This window comes from Diorhabda carinulata, chromosome 3 (genome assembly GCF_026250575.1).
Source record: "Diorhabda carinulata isolate Delta chromosome 3, icDioCari1.1, whole genome shotgun sequence".
NCBI classification, from domain to species: Eukaryota; Metazoa; Arthropoda; class Insecta; order Coleoptera; family Chrysomelidae; genus Diorhabda; species Diorhabda carinulata.
In genome coordinates this window covers 25466800-25481881 of record NC_079462.1, presented here as the reverse complement: position 1 = coordinate 25481881, position 15082 = coordinate 25466800, and the positions used below count along the sequence as shown (strand labels likewise).

Sequence of the window (15082 nt, the reverse complement as noted above, 5' to 3'; positions counted from 1 at the left end):
TTCATGAAAGTATTTTTTAATGTGTTCGAAGATAAAATGATATGATACTCGTGCGTGAAGTACTATCGTGCATTCAGCTACCCTTGTGCCTTTAATTTTCTCAGTTCGTGCGCAAAAGTATCACTTCACGCACTTGTATCATAAATAACTATTATTAGCGAGGAAATAGTCAATGAAAATTCGAAATAAGCGCATATAAATACAGCCAAGAGTGAAGTGAAGGTGAGAAGAAAAGTAGATAGATTTGAAATATTCAGAAATAAGGATATAATGTTGAATACAGCACTAATCATCTAAATAACTTATAGCAATGCGATCACTTATTTTAAAAATCAATTCAAGGACTATATATAATATTTATTATAAGAATAAAACGTGATTCAAAAAATTTATGAAAATAAAAATATACAAAAATTTCACAAGTGAATCATTCTAATAGAACTGTTATTATGACATAAAAAACTTATATTCATGAAATTATCTGGTTATAAGACAAATTACTATATATTATCGAAGAGAATCCTAAGAATTCCTATTAAAATAATCGCTCCTGATAAGATTCTCTATTATATCAACAAATGCAGAGTAAATTGAAAATATATGAGCTAGCATAATAACATGTGTCATTGACCAATTTAATGAAATATTCCTTTCACTCCTATAATTATTTATATAGTTGAATATGGAAAAATTGAAAACTCAATCTATAAGTATTTATTCTATTACCTATAGTCTGCTCATCAATGACCCTGCACTTTCCAAAACTGCCATTCACATATCTGTGTGTGGACCAGAAAATACTAAAACTAATTTTAACAAAGTGAAATTTGAAAAACTAAATTTTTAACTAACTAGAAATTAGAAGAGCCTAGTTTTGACTGAATGAAAATTTAAGTTGTAACAAAACTGATACCGAAAAGACATTTTTAACCGATTTACGTCTGAAAAAACCAATTGTCAACATAATTGATTTCATATAAGCAAACCAACAACTATTATTTTTAGAATAATTTTACCTAACAGAACCAATTATTGGCCTATAGAACATGGAAAAATGAATTGTGTTCAGAAACTATAACTAGAACTATTTCATAAGTAGCTGTAACTTTAAAAAATATATTTTAAATGAAATAAAAAGCAGAAAAGCTAATTAGGATAAAATAGACTTCGGCAAATCCATCTTTTGGAGAAATCTAATTTGTGAATACATTTCTAATCAGGTTACTTCTGAGAAAACTTAGTTTTGAGTTACTTATATTCAGAAAATTCAACCCAATAGAGCCAAATATTAGCCTATGAAACATGGAAAATAAAAATGAATCCACAAAATATCTAGATCTAACTTGTAAGCAAGAAAAACTAATAAAAAAACATTTTCGATCAAATTAAAATGAGAAAACCCAATTGTTGACAAAATGGAATACAAAAAATGAAAGTTTTGATAAAGCTGAGCTTTTAGAACCATTTTAAGTCAAGTAATGATAAGGAATGCCATTGTTTTAATGATATTTAGAAAAGCTTTGACTGAACTCAACAAAAAGCTAGTTTTTATAAAAATCATGTAATAGAGACCATTATTGGACTATGAAATATGAGAAATATGATTTTATTCAGAAAATAGCTGAAGCTAAATTTTAAGTAAGTGAAACTAAACAAATATCTCCTATTTGAAAACCGTAAATTTCGATCATCAGTTACAGAAAGTATTATTCTTTTTTGGTCAATAAAGAATTAGTTATGCTTATTATATTTTATAAAATATCCGAAAATATCATCAAATTTTGTTAGGGATAATGGTACGTTGTTATTGACAAATGTTGCATGTTACTGACCAATTATTTTCCATTGTAGCGCTCTTCCCACTGGCTTAATATTTCAAAGTACTTGATTTACGAGTATGTGTGGTGTAGTGTATTACCGAATCCAGATTAATTTCAAGGTAGCTTGAATTTTACTCCAATTAACGTTTTTCATCAATTTTGTCCGACTTTTTTTTCACTAATATGATATTTCAATTATAAGGCCGCACAAATAATACGAACATCTTGAAATAAATATATTATTAGATGTATATGTGCGTACGTAGATAATTGACAATTTATTTCTATACATGTACTTTATCCAATTTTTATTAATGGCGTCATTAGAACGACAAGCTCGAGATAAATGAATCCTTGATAAAGTATTTTTTGATTCGCTTTTGTTCACTGATAGAACGGTGAGGATACAACACAACTTGCATCAATAACCTTCCGAAAATCCCATCCCTTGTATTCTCGACCACAATACGTTTGCAGAATCATCCCTTTCCTACGTTCCTAATCTTGATTAACAAGGGCAGATCATTAGAGATGAGATATTTCACTAAAAATATAACATTAAATAACATTCAACACACTATTTAATTAGAAGGTGGAACAATTAGAAAGACCGACCAAAAATTGGAATAGACCAAGGAATAATCTACCTCAAATTCAGATTTTTAACCCGAGAGCGGTCGCGTTGTTAGAAAAAGTCCAACATTCTATGATTATCCTAAGTACTTCTTCCGAAAATTTTTCAATATGGCAAAGTGCCTCAAGGCCAGTGTTAGCCATGAGTACGTGAAGTGCCTCTTAGTTCCGCGTTGTCCGCTTTGACGTGCTGATGTTTCTTGGATCAAATCTAACACGTATTATCTTTTGATAGAAAAATTCTAACGACGCGACCAAATACACCAGCGCGGAATATCGTGAAGTAAGTTGTGTTACTATTTTTACTATGCGGGTTTTTTTCCATGACCATCCTGAAACGGAAAAGCAGCCTCTCAAATGATGAAATTCCTAGTGGTATAGAAACAGTGAATTCGAATAGTGACATCAAAGAGCTTCTTCAGATTAGGTAAATGAAAATACCGTTAGTGAACTGAGAATGAAATGAGAAATTTTAAATGGAAAATATGGCTTGTAGAGTACCAATAATGGTTGGTATAAATGGGATGTTATGGCTAAAGCATAGACCACATGGGATGGAATTTAGCACAAGCAAATATTATAACAAAGTTGCCAGGAATTAGGTCAATTGCTAAAAATGCCACCTCGATTTTGGATTGCTAGAAATTATTTTTCAACGATGAAAGGGATCATCTTCCCACATATTATGATGAAATAAATGCGTTTGTTGGTGTTTTGTACATGGCAGGTGTCGTTAGAAGTCGTCATTTACATACAACTTTTGGAGTAGTGATCCGAATTTTTCGCTGCTATAAGACGATTTCACACTTTATTTCGAGCCATAAAGTTTGATGACACTAGAGAAGAAAGGAGAAAAATTGTTAATCTGGCTCTAATACGTCAATTGTTTGAACATATTATAATTATAATAATATAATTTATATTTTCCTAATAAAAAATGTATTTATTATATTTATTTAACTACCGTCACACATTTTTGTCTCCAAATATATACAAAAATTGAACATAAATTATTATAATCTGAATTTCTTAATGTTAGCTTAGATTAGGTTAGGTTAGTTTTTTAATCTAATCTACTGTACGTCTACATACGTGCGACCGCTCCCGGGTTAAGCAGAACTTAATGAATCAAGTCAGGTTAAAGAGGAGAATTGGGTTGAATATTTCATAGATATCTGTAAGGCAAGTAACTACGGGACTTCTTGAAGCCTTAAATAAATTAGTGAAATAATTCAATATTATGTTATAGATACCTAAAACCAAAAAGCTACAAGCTGAATTTTGTAATTTCATTTCCCCGGCTGAAGATTCGTTCAGGAAGTTGTATTCGGCTTCAGTGAATGGAAGGCACAAATAAAACGTTGTTCAAATTAATTGATCCTTTAATTGGAGTTAATACGCTTATTTTCTTATCTATTGAAGGGTTAAATTGAATTTCTGTATAGATACATCGCCGGTAATTCTAATTTATAATTTTAATCAGCCTTTTCAATGATTCAGAGGACGAAGTATCATTTTATTGGTCCCTTTTCCTTGGGTTGTTGCCTATATTTCGAAAGATATGTTGACAAAGGTGTACCTACATGAGTAATAGAAAACCTTGTGTGACTTGAATATAAGTGGTGAGTAAATCGAATAGAGAAATTTGATCAAGAAAAGTTTGTAATAACTATGTATAGGAAGTTCTGAATTGTCTCATAATATAGCAGTAAATGTATAAGATGAACAAAAAAATATTGTGACTGATATATCTCTATTTGAAAATAATTGGAAATAGTAAAATACAATTTGTTTTAATTATATATAAAATGGTAACACCGTCTATGATGTGTCCTATTACGAAAACAACAATATCTTCTAAAATAAAAAAATGAATCGCTGAATGTGTTGCTAAGCTTAAATATTGGAAACATCTGAGCTGATTTTGTTAATTCTTTTATTATAATATTTCCTGAAGTAAGAGGAGGGAAAAATTCAAAAATGCCTGAAAAAGTCTAAAAACATTGTCATCATCAATATTTGTGGTAACAATGAACAGTGTGATAATTAGAATTGTTATGAGAATACATGGGAACGTTATGTTAATATTGGAAATTAAAAAAAGGATCAAATTGTTAATGAAAGCATGTGGATATCGTTCATTCACAGTTTGGACATCCTACATCGTGTGATCCTATGTTTTTCAACGAAATCAATGGGTTGAAATCTGAAATGCTATCGTTCGGAGCCCAATTACAAACCACCTGCAGTATTGTGTAAGTATAGCCTCTTAACATAAACGTCGAATTTGTCGTTAAGCTATTGAATTATTAGTTGGAGTTTCAACGTCAATTTTCATAAAAATGCAGAATAGATGATTTTTTGTTTTCTTGTCACCTTTTGAATTTGATTTAGCATTCTATCAGAAAGCAAGTGTACAGAAATAGTTGAGTGACTTTTCCAATATTTAAATTGTTCGAAAAGCTGTCACTCCGTGTGCTTTATCAGAACGCCTTTCCTGACTTTCTTTTGGTTAAAAATGAGCTTCTTAATGAGAATTTAAGAAAACATACTGCTCCATAGATATATCTCTTCTCTTTCCAAAATAGTTTCATTTGGTTGATAAATGGTTCCCTTCTATTAAATGTTCGCAATAAACGGTATGCTACCTTTGAGTTCGGTTGCCCAAAAAGACTTTATCAAGACCTCCGATTCTAATTATATCAAAGAAAGCTTCTTCAAGTTCATTTTCGTCAAAAAATGGCTATTCCTTATTTTTTGCGGATGGATAATAGCTCCTTCAAATTTCGTCTTATCCAAAAATGTCTTTTCTAAACAAGCCTTTTTCAGTTTTACATTCAATGTGATTCAAATTGGTTGGATTTAATAAAAAAATAACAGAATCTGATGACAAAAATGCTTTTTCTGGATTTTATTTGCCCAAAAAATTGCTATTCTTGGTTTGTTTGGTCAAAACTTTTTTCAATTTAATATGAACATAAAATGGCAGCACAACCCGGAATTTTTTACAAATGCTTTTTTAAGTAAAATTTGATCAAACAATTGGTTTTTCACATTTATTCCTAAAAAATAACACGTCGGAATCCAATATTTACAGAGAAACACTCCTCCAAAATAATGCTTTTTTCTAATTGAATGTGAACAAAATTGACTTTTCAGGATTTAATCTCGTTGCAAAAGGAACATTGACTTAATTTACAGAAAAAATGAGGTTTCAATACTTTTCTCAAAAACTGACGAATTATTTCATCACATCATTCTTCATTGCATAACGAACATTTTGTATTCATCTTTAATTTGAACGATAGTGGATTCAACGATATTATTTTTATTAAGAATCTAAGAGTTTTCTAAGTACATACTCGTAATATGTTGAATTTTGTCATATCTGTTTCGTTCAGTAAAATATATATGAATATATATTCTCAAAACCACATAATCAAAATCCATTATTCACTCATACAATATTCCTAAAGACAATTTCTATTTAGTTATTCGGATCAATATGAGGCTTGTGAATGACTGAAGGCTCTTTACTATATTTTGTATTATTTATATTTCATTGAACAAATAAATCTCATTCAGCAGTTCAGACTAAAATTAATTATTAATATGTTTCAAAACCGGGGATACATATGCCCACACATTGATTTCACATTCACATACATCAGAAGCAGGACAACTGAGAGCAGAGTACACTACTTCACTGAAAGACATGCGAACAACTTTAACTAAATTACTTATATTATCACCTAAAAAAACGTGTAGAGGAGTTTTCTGGGTTGTCCCCTTTACCTATCGTTATTCTTCTTTATACGTATATTTTTGATATCATTCATGTAAGTATTCATTATTGTTTTTGGACTATTAGATAATCAAAATATAAGTTAGAGTTTTTCTCCTATCGCTTTCTGTCGATCTCCTATATATCTTGACATCTTGGCAATTCCACAATTGTTTCACTAAATAGTCCATCTATGCGATTGCCAGAGTCTCTCATTGACTTTTTATGTTTCTTAGTTTTTTCCTCATTGAATACTGTTGCTAAACATGTGCGGTGCTCAAGCATGATTGAGCATAAAAACATGAAGTAGAGGCCAGAGTTTGATGTGTGAGCTGCTTTCCTTTGTGTAACTGAATATCTTCACCAGCCAAATGGTCGACGATAGGGAATAATGCAGCTGCATCTGTACTCGCCCGCCCACAATTAAATTAAAAATAAACAAAAAAAATAATCGTCGTCTTTCCACCTTTTAGTCACGACGGCAAACACAATCCCACGCAACCACCACACTACTTTTCCAAAGTTATAGAGTAATTTCACAATTATACTGTGATTAAAACTATTTCACAGTCACAGTAACAATATTTTCATAAACTGAACCCATTATTCAGAATATACACTCGATGAACACAAATTCACTAGAACAGAACAAGTGTTAAGTTGGTTTCCCTAATCCACTTATCCGTATTTACAGCATCCGAATACTTTGGATAATTATTATTGTTGTAGACTATTGTAATAATTATGGTGCTGTTGTACGTTAATGCGGCTGTGGTAATTTTCACTCGCAAACATCCGGAGAATTTAGTTTTGCTTCGGTGAATTTTCCATTTTAAAAAAAAAACCATTTTACATGTCGACACATAACTGACTGACGTACTGTTTAAAATTTCTGAAAATATAACAAACATTATGAAAAGAGTATGCCTGTGGTTCGCGGTGTTGTTTATATACAAGAATTTTTTATAGACATTAAAATTTTGAGGTTAAACAGTAATAACGGTTATAATGGAGGCGCTTCAATAGAATGCATAACATAAACCAATGATAATGATTTTTATAAATAGTATAAATATGTCTGTCTATTCGTATCTACGTTTAAACACATAACATATATAAGTGCTTCACGCAGGCCTTTTAGTGAGTTCCTTCCAATCTTTCCTATTTTTTGCTCTCATTTTCCAGTTCTAAATTCCTCTCTACCTCTTGGCTCTCCCTTTTCCGCATTTCACAATAATTTGAAGGTATATTTACTGCCTTCTACTCTGTAAACGACTTCTATTCTAATAATAATATTCACCTCCTTCTGTATATTGAAATTTTATTGTATTTAGTTATTTTCACGTTTGTTTTTTAGTTTTTACAAGCTTTTGTCTACAAATTGTAACAATGTCTTAACAATTAAGTATTTCTCTCTGTTTTTCTCTTCCATCACCACTGCGTCCATCTTTTCCTTGGTTTTCCTTTTTTTCTTGTTCCTCCTTGTTTTATGTACATTATTTTTTTTGTTGTCCTAAGATTTGGCATTCTTTATATGTGAACCAGCCATTCTATTCTTTTGAATCTCATTATTTTGCTTAGATCTGCTCCTCCAAATAGACCATAAATCTTCCTCCTTTTTATTGCTTAGTATCCTTCTAAGTATTTTTCTTTCCCATATATATATCTTCTCTTCCTTTGCTTTGTCTTTCTGTAGATTTTTGGGAATCACATTCATCGCTCCAAACTGTTTACATTACTTCATCATCCTCGCTTCCAGATTTTCCCCATCGTCATCGTCGTCCTTGATAACCACCCCAAGATATAAATAACTTAAAACTTGTTCCAAGCCGATTGCCTTTTTTTCGTTCAGTTATACTAACAAACTTCTCATTGATCTTTCCTTTGTGGTGTTGACCTGCAGGTTTCCTTAAGCTTGTTTTCGCATTATTACATCGTCTGCGAGGTGCCAGTATTTGTGTTGTTTTTGTTTTTAGTGTCCCTGTTCTCTCAAACATATTTCACTAACTATCCATTCTAATACTATATTAAACATCGTAGTGAATAAAGAATCTTCCTGTTTTAGTCCTGTGTTGATCTGGAAACATTTCTTCTGATTTGCTTTCACATTCGTTTTTGTATGTTCCAGTGTCATTTTTGGAATACTAAGATCGTTCATAATGCTGTACAAATAGTTTCTGTTCACAGTATCGTATGCTTTTTGGAAATCTATGAAGACTGAATAAATTGGCAGTATTTATACCCTATTCTTTGCATTTCCCTTAGAGTGAAAATGTGGTCTGTGACTGATCTAAACCAAACGCATTGGTAGTATCCGAACAAGTTTTCTCCATATACTCTTAGTTTTTTAACTAGAAATATTAAGGTAATTTAAAAAAAGTGTCAACTAACTCTGACTGCGCGCCACTAGTTCAATTGTCCCAAAGTTTGTTCATGTCAAAATATTACGTTATTAAGGAGAATATTGGTCACCAAATTTGATAGAATTTAAAGGCGTTCTTGATATATAGCAAATTTTTGATTTTGATTTAAAATTTTTAACACCCTTTATCTCAGCAACTAAACCCCGTACGGGTTCGTATTCCTATATCAAAATCAGTTGTTGAGATCTCTCTGTGGTAGAGCGTTGTCGGTCGAATATATAAACACCCTGTAGATAATGATATCAATAAAACTACTTGCGTTTATTGAACGTGAATCAAAGAAACATACCAAAAAGGCAATAACTCTCACGCTAAAGCAAACTACTAAAACGACCACGGCAGGATGACGTCGAAAAGGGCCTAAAAGAGCTAGGTGTCCGAATCTGGCGGAGAAAAGTACAACATTGAGAAGAATGGAGGACATTTGCTCGGCAGGCCAAGGTTCTTCAAGAACCGTAGCGCCAATTGGAATGCAATGGTATTTGAAAATATAATGTATATACACACATTAGTGATATAGTGTCGGTTGAACAAAAGCATATTTAATTCATACAATAAAGCAATATTACCAAATTTTGAATAAATAACGAGGACATAATACGATTAATTAATTTCATAAATATCCTATTCACGGATCGCCGATAGTTTCAGTTACACTTTGAACATCGCTTTACACAATTTTCAAAATTAATTACATTTATGCGTCCTATACGTTTTTGCTCTTTGAATAATTTTTTTTTGTCAATCTATTTTTTAGGTTCACTTCAATTTCATCAAAACGTTGTTTTCTACATCAGTGGTTTTATATAGTTTGATATGTATTTTTGCACAAAAAACCAACTGAAACTATGATACAATTAAATCACATGATGGACTCCGCAAAATAATATTAATAAATTGGAAAGAGTGGCTGCGAAATTAATGTAAACCATATTTCCAATACTTCATGCATAATATTATGAAAGGCTAATTTAAAGTAAACCAATAAGTAGATATTAATCTTCAACAGATAATTGGTGTGAGTAAAATGATAGAAACTTCAAATAACTAGAGACTTTTGCAGATATTGATAAAACCTGCAAAAACATGGAAAGTGCAATAAATAAAATAATTTCACAGTTGGTATCCTTCACTAAATGAATTTCATTCGTTGCAAAACATCAAGTAATTGTGAAATGATCTTGCTTGAAATGACATTAAAGGAAGTCTGCTCCCTAATTGATTATTATGGGAATCAGATTATATAGTTTCAATTGACTATTAACATTGATATCCTAGGAATTTCAGTCAATTTCAGAACAAGAAAAATTTTAATTCGACGATCATACGTTGTAGCCCGATGAAATGAGGTTGAAAATTGTCAATCAAAAGTCATTTTCCCATATAATTGTATATATTTTAGCAATTCATAGTAAAATATTTTCATTTGAACGAAAGCGAATTATTGAAAACTGCTTCAAACCACTCAATTTCCGAGAATTTTTCAAAAAGTGGGAAGACATAAATATTTAAAAAAACGTAGAGATTTTCTATAATATGGTTTTTAATCATATCTGATGAAATTGTAACAAAAAAAAGGTTATAACAATAGACGATAAAAAATCTGGAATTTGCATTTTCAAACACATAACCAATGAGTTACATAATAAAAGTTGAAAATATTTATAATTACTAAACGTGCTTTTCAACCAATAGAAAAAAATTTAATCTATGTTTTCTTGACATTTTTACAGATTACATTTCCACCTTCAAAATCACAAATGTATATATAAGAAATAACATAACCGAGATCATTCGTATGAAAAATGTGGAGACTTCTTCAGCTTTTTTTATATATACATATGCAGTGGGGGTGATACAGCTTTCTTTGTCGCATCCCACATTTCAGCACCACACTTTTCTATCTATCCACTCGTGTTCCTAGATAGCTTTGTCTTTCATAGACTGTTAAATTTCTTTCTCCAAGTCCTTGAGTGTTTTCCTCGTCTTCTTTCTTCGGCTACCTGTTTTGCTCCATCCTCATCACATATCTGTACTAGAGTGGTTGTTTAGTCGGTATTTTCTCTGAAGTCGTGTAGACTCGACCTGTTCTTGGTCTTATATCTTCATCGTATATGGTCTGTTCTGAATATCCTGCACGAACTTCTCAAGTAGTCCATTTCCTCAGCCTCTATTATTTTCTCCTGTCTATCGGTTGCATCCATATGTTAAAATGGGCTTAACTATGACTTTGTATATTGTCATTTTTGTGTTTAGGTTGATTTTTTTGACTAAAGCAATGATCCCAGAATTTTCTCATATCTTCTTTTATTGTTTCCTCTTCCGAAATCATGCTTCCTTTGTATTGAAATTGTCTATATCGTCTAATAGTTCGGGGACTCCTTGTGTGCTTTCTACCGGCAGATATTCTGTTTTTGACATATTCATCTTCCAACCAAATTTACTTCGTCCAATTTTCTCAGCACACTATCTGCATGGTTCTCGTCGCAAGTTATAATAACTTGGTCGTCTGCGAAAAATAGAGTTGTTAAGCACCTACCCTCTATCTCAATTCTCATTCTTGCAATTTTAGTTCTCGAACTACTCAGAGCTTCCTGAAAGTATGATTTAAATAATAATGGTGATGAACTTGTCGCAAACCTCTCGAATGCGAAAATGGTTTCGATATGGTACTTCTTATCTTGACTACACCTTTTGATTTTCGGTATATGTTCTGAATAGCTCCAATACCTGCTGAGGTCAGATTTCTCCGAAATAGATTTTTTATAAAATTTCTAATATGATACACAGTTAAGCAATGTAATTGGATAACTCATAGCGAGTATTCATAGAAAATTTTAGCACCTATATTTTTAGTTTTTTCACACATGAGCTTTTTAAATATTTGAAGTGATTTTTGAGATGATATTCTATTATTTTCTACCTCAAATGATATCATTTTTAACTAATTGAAATCAAGTTTTATTGAAAACTCGATTGTTTTCTGAATGGTAATTTGTGTTTCCGTTTTATCGGACTTTTGTCACTTTGTAAAGTGCCCAAATGAAGCTAAAAAACTACTTTAGGTCAATATAGCTGTCAGCTGCACTAGTGTAATATGAAATAGAGGAACTTAGGTGCAAATTTTTATTGTTATAAGTAGTTCGCTTTCATCTTTTATTGTACTCGAACTACGTCTTCTATCTAATATTGAGTAGTTGCGAGGAATTATCGAGAAAACCATTTAACGGCTGAGGTAGAGAGTGTGACCTCATTAAGTTGTCTCCTATAATTCCAATCCATACATTAACTCAAAACATTCTTAAAACAGTGTTCAATAATATTGCATGCCATAGGTGATTATTTTGATAATTTATCATACTTTATAAAACCTTATCCCATCCGTGGAAAATATGTTATAGAAATTGAGAGGATTTCGTTGTATTTCATTTTATATATAATGTTATTCACCGAGAAAAATTTCGAGCTGTAAGAGCTTGAAGAGATTGGATGTGGAAAGCATATTATTGCTGCTATTTTAAAACTCGCCACACGGATGTGCATCCAATAATATTTAGGTGTTAACATGATTTCTAGAGCGTGTTTCGAGCGTTAATCAATTTCATTCAGATTCTCTTGTTCTACCTTCACATTTCTATGTCCGAGAACTGAATTCTGTGTCAAATTCCATTATCAGTATCGAATAGTTAATGAAGAAAGTTAGCAAACTAAACCCCAGTTGTATTTCATTTTGTAACTATCAATAGAGTTTGACATCAGCCTACTATTGAAGTTTACGAGGGATAGCTACAAAGTCTGACATCTACGTGAAGACGTCAGCACTTATCAATATAAGCTGGAACATATATTTGCTCAAATATTCTCACCAAAATTTTGGCTATTTTGGCTTAGTTTTTGTTTAACAATCTTACAAGCTAGTCGTGAAGATTTTTCTGAAAATGGAAAATATGAACCTGTCATTAAATATTTATTTTTGTGATGTAATACACCTATGCAAATTGAGAGGTTGTGCACATAGACTGTGCACCATAATTTCCTACCCTAAAATTCTAGGCTGCTGATATGAAATATGGCCGTATCAACTTTATTGATAACCAGCTTTCAGTTTGGCTAAAAATGCGACAACCATTGATTTAACCGGAAAAGTTCAACAAATGATAATGAAAAACCGGATTAAGATTAAAAAGACTATCTGCATATCGAAAGAACGCATTTGACATATACCCACCGAAGAGAATTATCCTTGGGTATGATAAGTGTGCATTGGGTGTCGCGTTTGTTCACTTTGGATTAAAAGCACATTCGAATGTACATTACTCATATTTTATTTACGCAGTTTAAGCAAAATCAGTCAGATTTTTTGGTATCGATTCGTAATTATCGATGAAGCCTCGATTCACTACTATGGGGATAACGAAAAAACAATTAAGATATTAGATTAAAAAGAACTGATTCGCTCCTAAAACGGCCCGGCAAGGACGGTTTAGGATTGTGTTCATTAACTATATTCAAAAAGATAAAGTAATAACAGGAGATTATCACGCATCATTGCTTAATAAAGTACAGGAAGAAATTTGAGGAAAAATGAAGGGCTTTTCCATTAGTTCAACGCCCCTTCTCACACTTGGTTGATTGCCATAACTGAAATTCACAAATTGTACTTCAAATTGGTTGATCATCCACCTTATTCACAAGATCTCGACCCCAGTGCAATTTTCCTGTTTCCGAACTCTGAAGATTCACTTGGAGGATATATATTTATATCAGAGGACATTATCGCGCCTAGTTTGAGTGTCTTGTTTATTGTTTAGATCAGAAACTATTCAGATATGGCTCATAATTGAAACTAAAAGAGTAAGGACGCTTTTCAAACGAAAAAGAAATTTTGTAACAATTTTTTAAAGAAACGTATTTGATAAATAATTTAACGGATGCTAATTTGACCACGTTAGGAATGTTGAAAAATAGCGATAATCATATCTTTACGTTTACTTGGAATTTACAATATTTCAAATTATTGTCATTAATTTTAAAAAACAATAATAGCTCAATATCACTCAAAAGCTTGTAGGAGCGATATCTCAAAAGAGGATAGATAGGCTGAGGCAATTTTGTTATCGGAAAAACTCATACGAGCAAATAGAATATTGTCGCCTGAATATAAGAATACAATTGGTCTTCTCAATAATTTTCCATTTCACAGGTATCCGTAATTTGAATCAAATAATGAATATCAATCAAAAAAATATATGGAAAATATATTGATACTAAATGTAGTAGAGCCGATCCCAACAATTTAGGATAACCTCACATTGTAAGCTTTTATGTACCGAAATAGGAATAGGAGCTTACAAGTCTGATCCTGTTGTGCTCACAACACATTCCCGAATTCGAGTATCTCAGTATCAAAATGGATATCATCGTCTGTCTTGGAATGTCTACCACGTACATGTGCAGGTTGAAGAATAACCACAAATCACAAATGGCCCAATTAGAAGAATAAAGTCGATGTCCAATGACATTCACATATTTTGACGATGCATTTTAGTAATAAAACATTAACCCGCTAATATTCACTGACTCAAGAACTGCAAATAAACATTTTGTGGTGTACCAGTTTGCTTTAACTGCTTGATGTTTATGTCCAACCTCAATTTAATTGCTGCAGCTGTACCTTCTCTACTTTGGTAGCATCTCAAAATATATAGATTGCTTCTCGTATACCTACTGCCGAACTGAACATGAAAAAAATGTCGGTGGATTACCACAAATGTTAACAAATGCACATAAGAAAACTGAAAATCGTGTACTATCGTCTTTATAAATTAGGAATCTGCAGAGTTTCTTTCTTAGACTTGCGTGGTAAACGTGTTACTTCAAATGATTAAGCCATGTGTAAGTTAAATCAGTGGTTTGCAAAGGTTTCTTTTTAGACGCATTAGATACGCTACTCAATGGATTAACTCGATGGACCCTATATTAAAAAATAAAAATAATATCTTTGCCAATTATCTATTGTATGTGTGTGCGGAGCAAAGGGATCAGCATTCGTACATTTTTGGAACTTGTTCAAATTTACTACTTAATGATTTATATAGATAAGGTTGATCATGCAATATACTAGAAAATGGCAAAAACGACGCAATATCCCTATCTTAAAACAGTTCACTAGATGAAAATTGTTTGAAATGAAAGTTATATGTATACAGAAGCTGTCGTCTCTTTGTCGTCTCCTTTGTCCTCAATTTTATTTTGTTTTTTAAGAAATTTTGGAATGTAAATAGGTTTCATAGCTCATTGGACTAACTCAAGCAATAGGAATTAATTATACTGATCGCATATAAAACTCATATTATACTCTCAAGACATAAAAGGTAATCGACTTCAGTATAATAAAGAAAAAAATCAATTTATATGTGAAT

The 15082-nt window shown here is 31.7% G+C and overlaps 1 protein-coding gene across 1 annotated transcript in view; it reads right to left on the bottom strand.

Moving 5' to 3' along the window:
* Positions 1 to 15082, bottom strand: part of LOC130892035 (uncharacterized) — a 341323-nt gene that overhangs the window by 146586 nt on the left and 179655 nt on the right. The gene's annotated exons all lie outside the window — the stretch shown is intronic.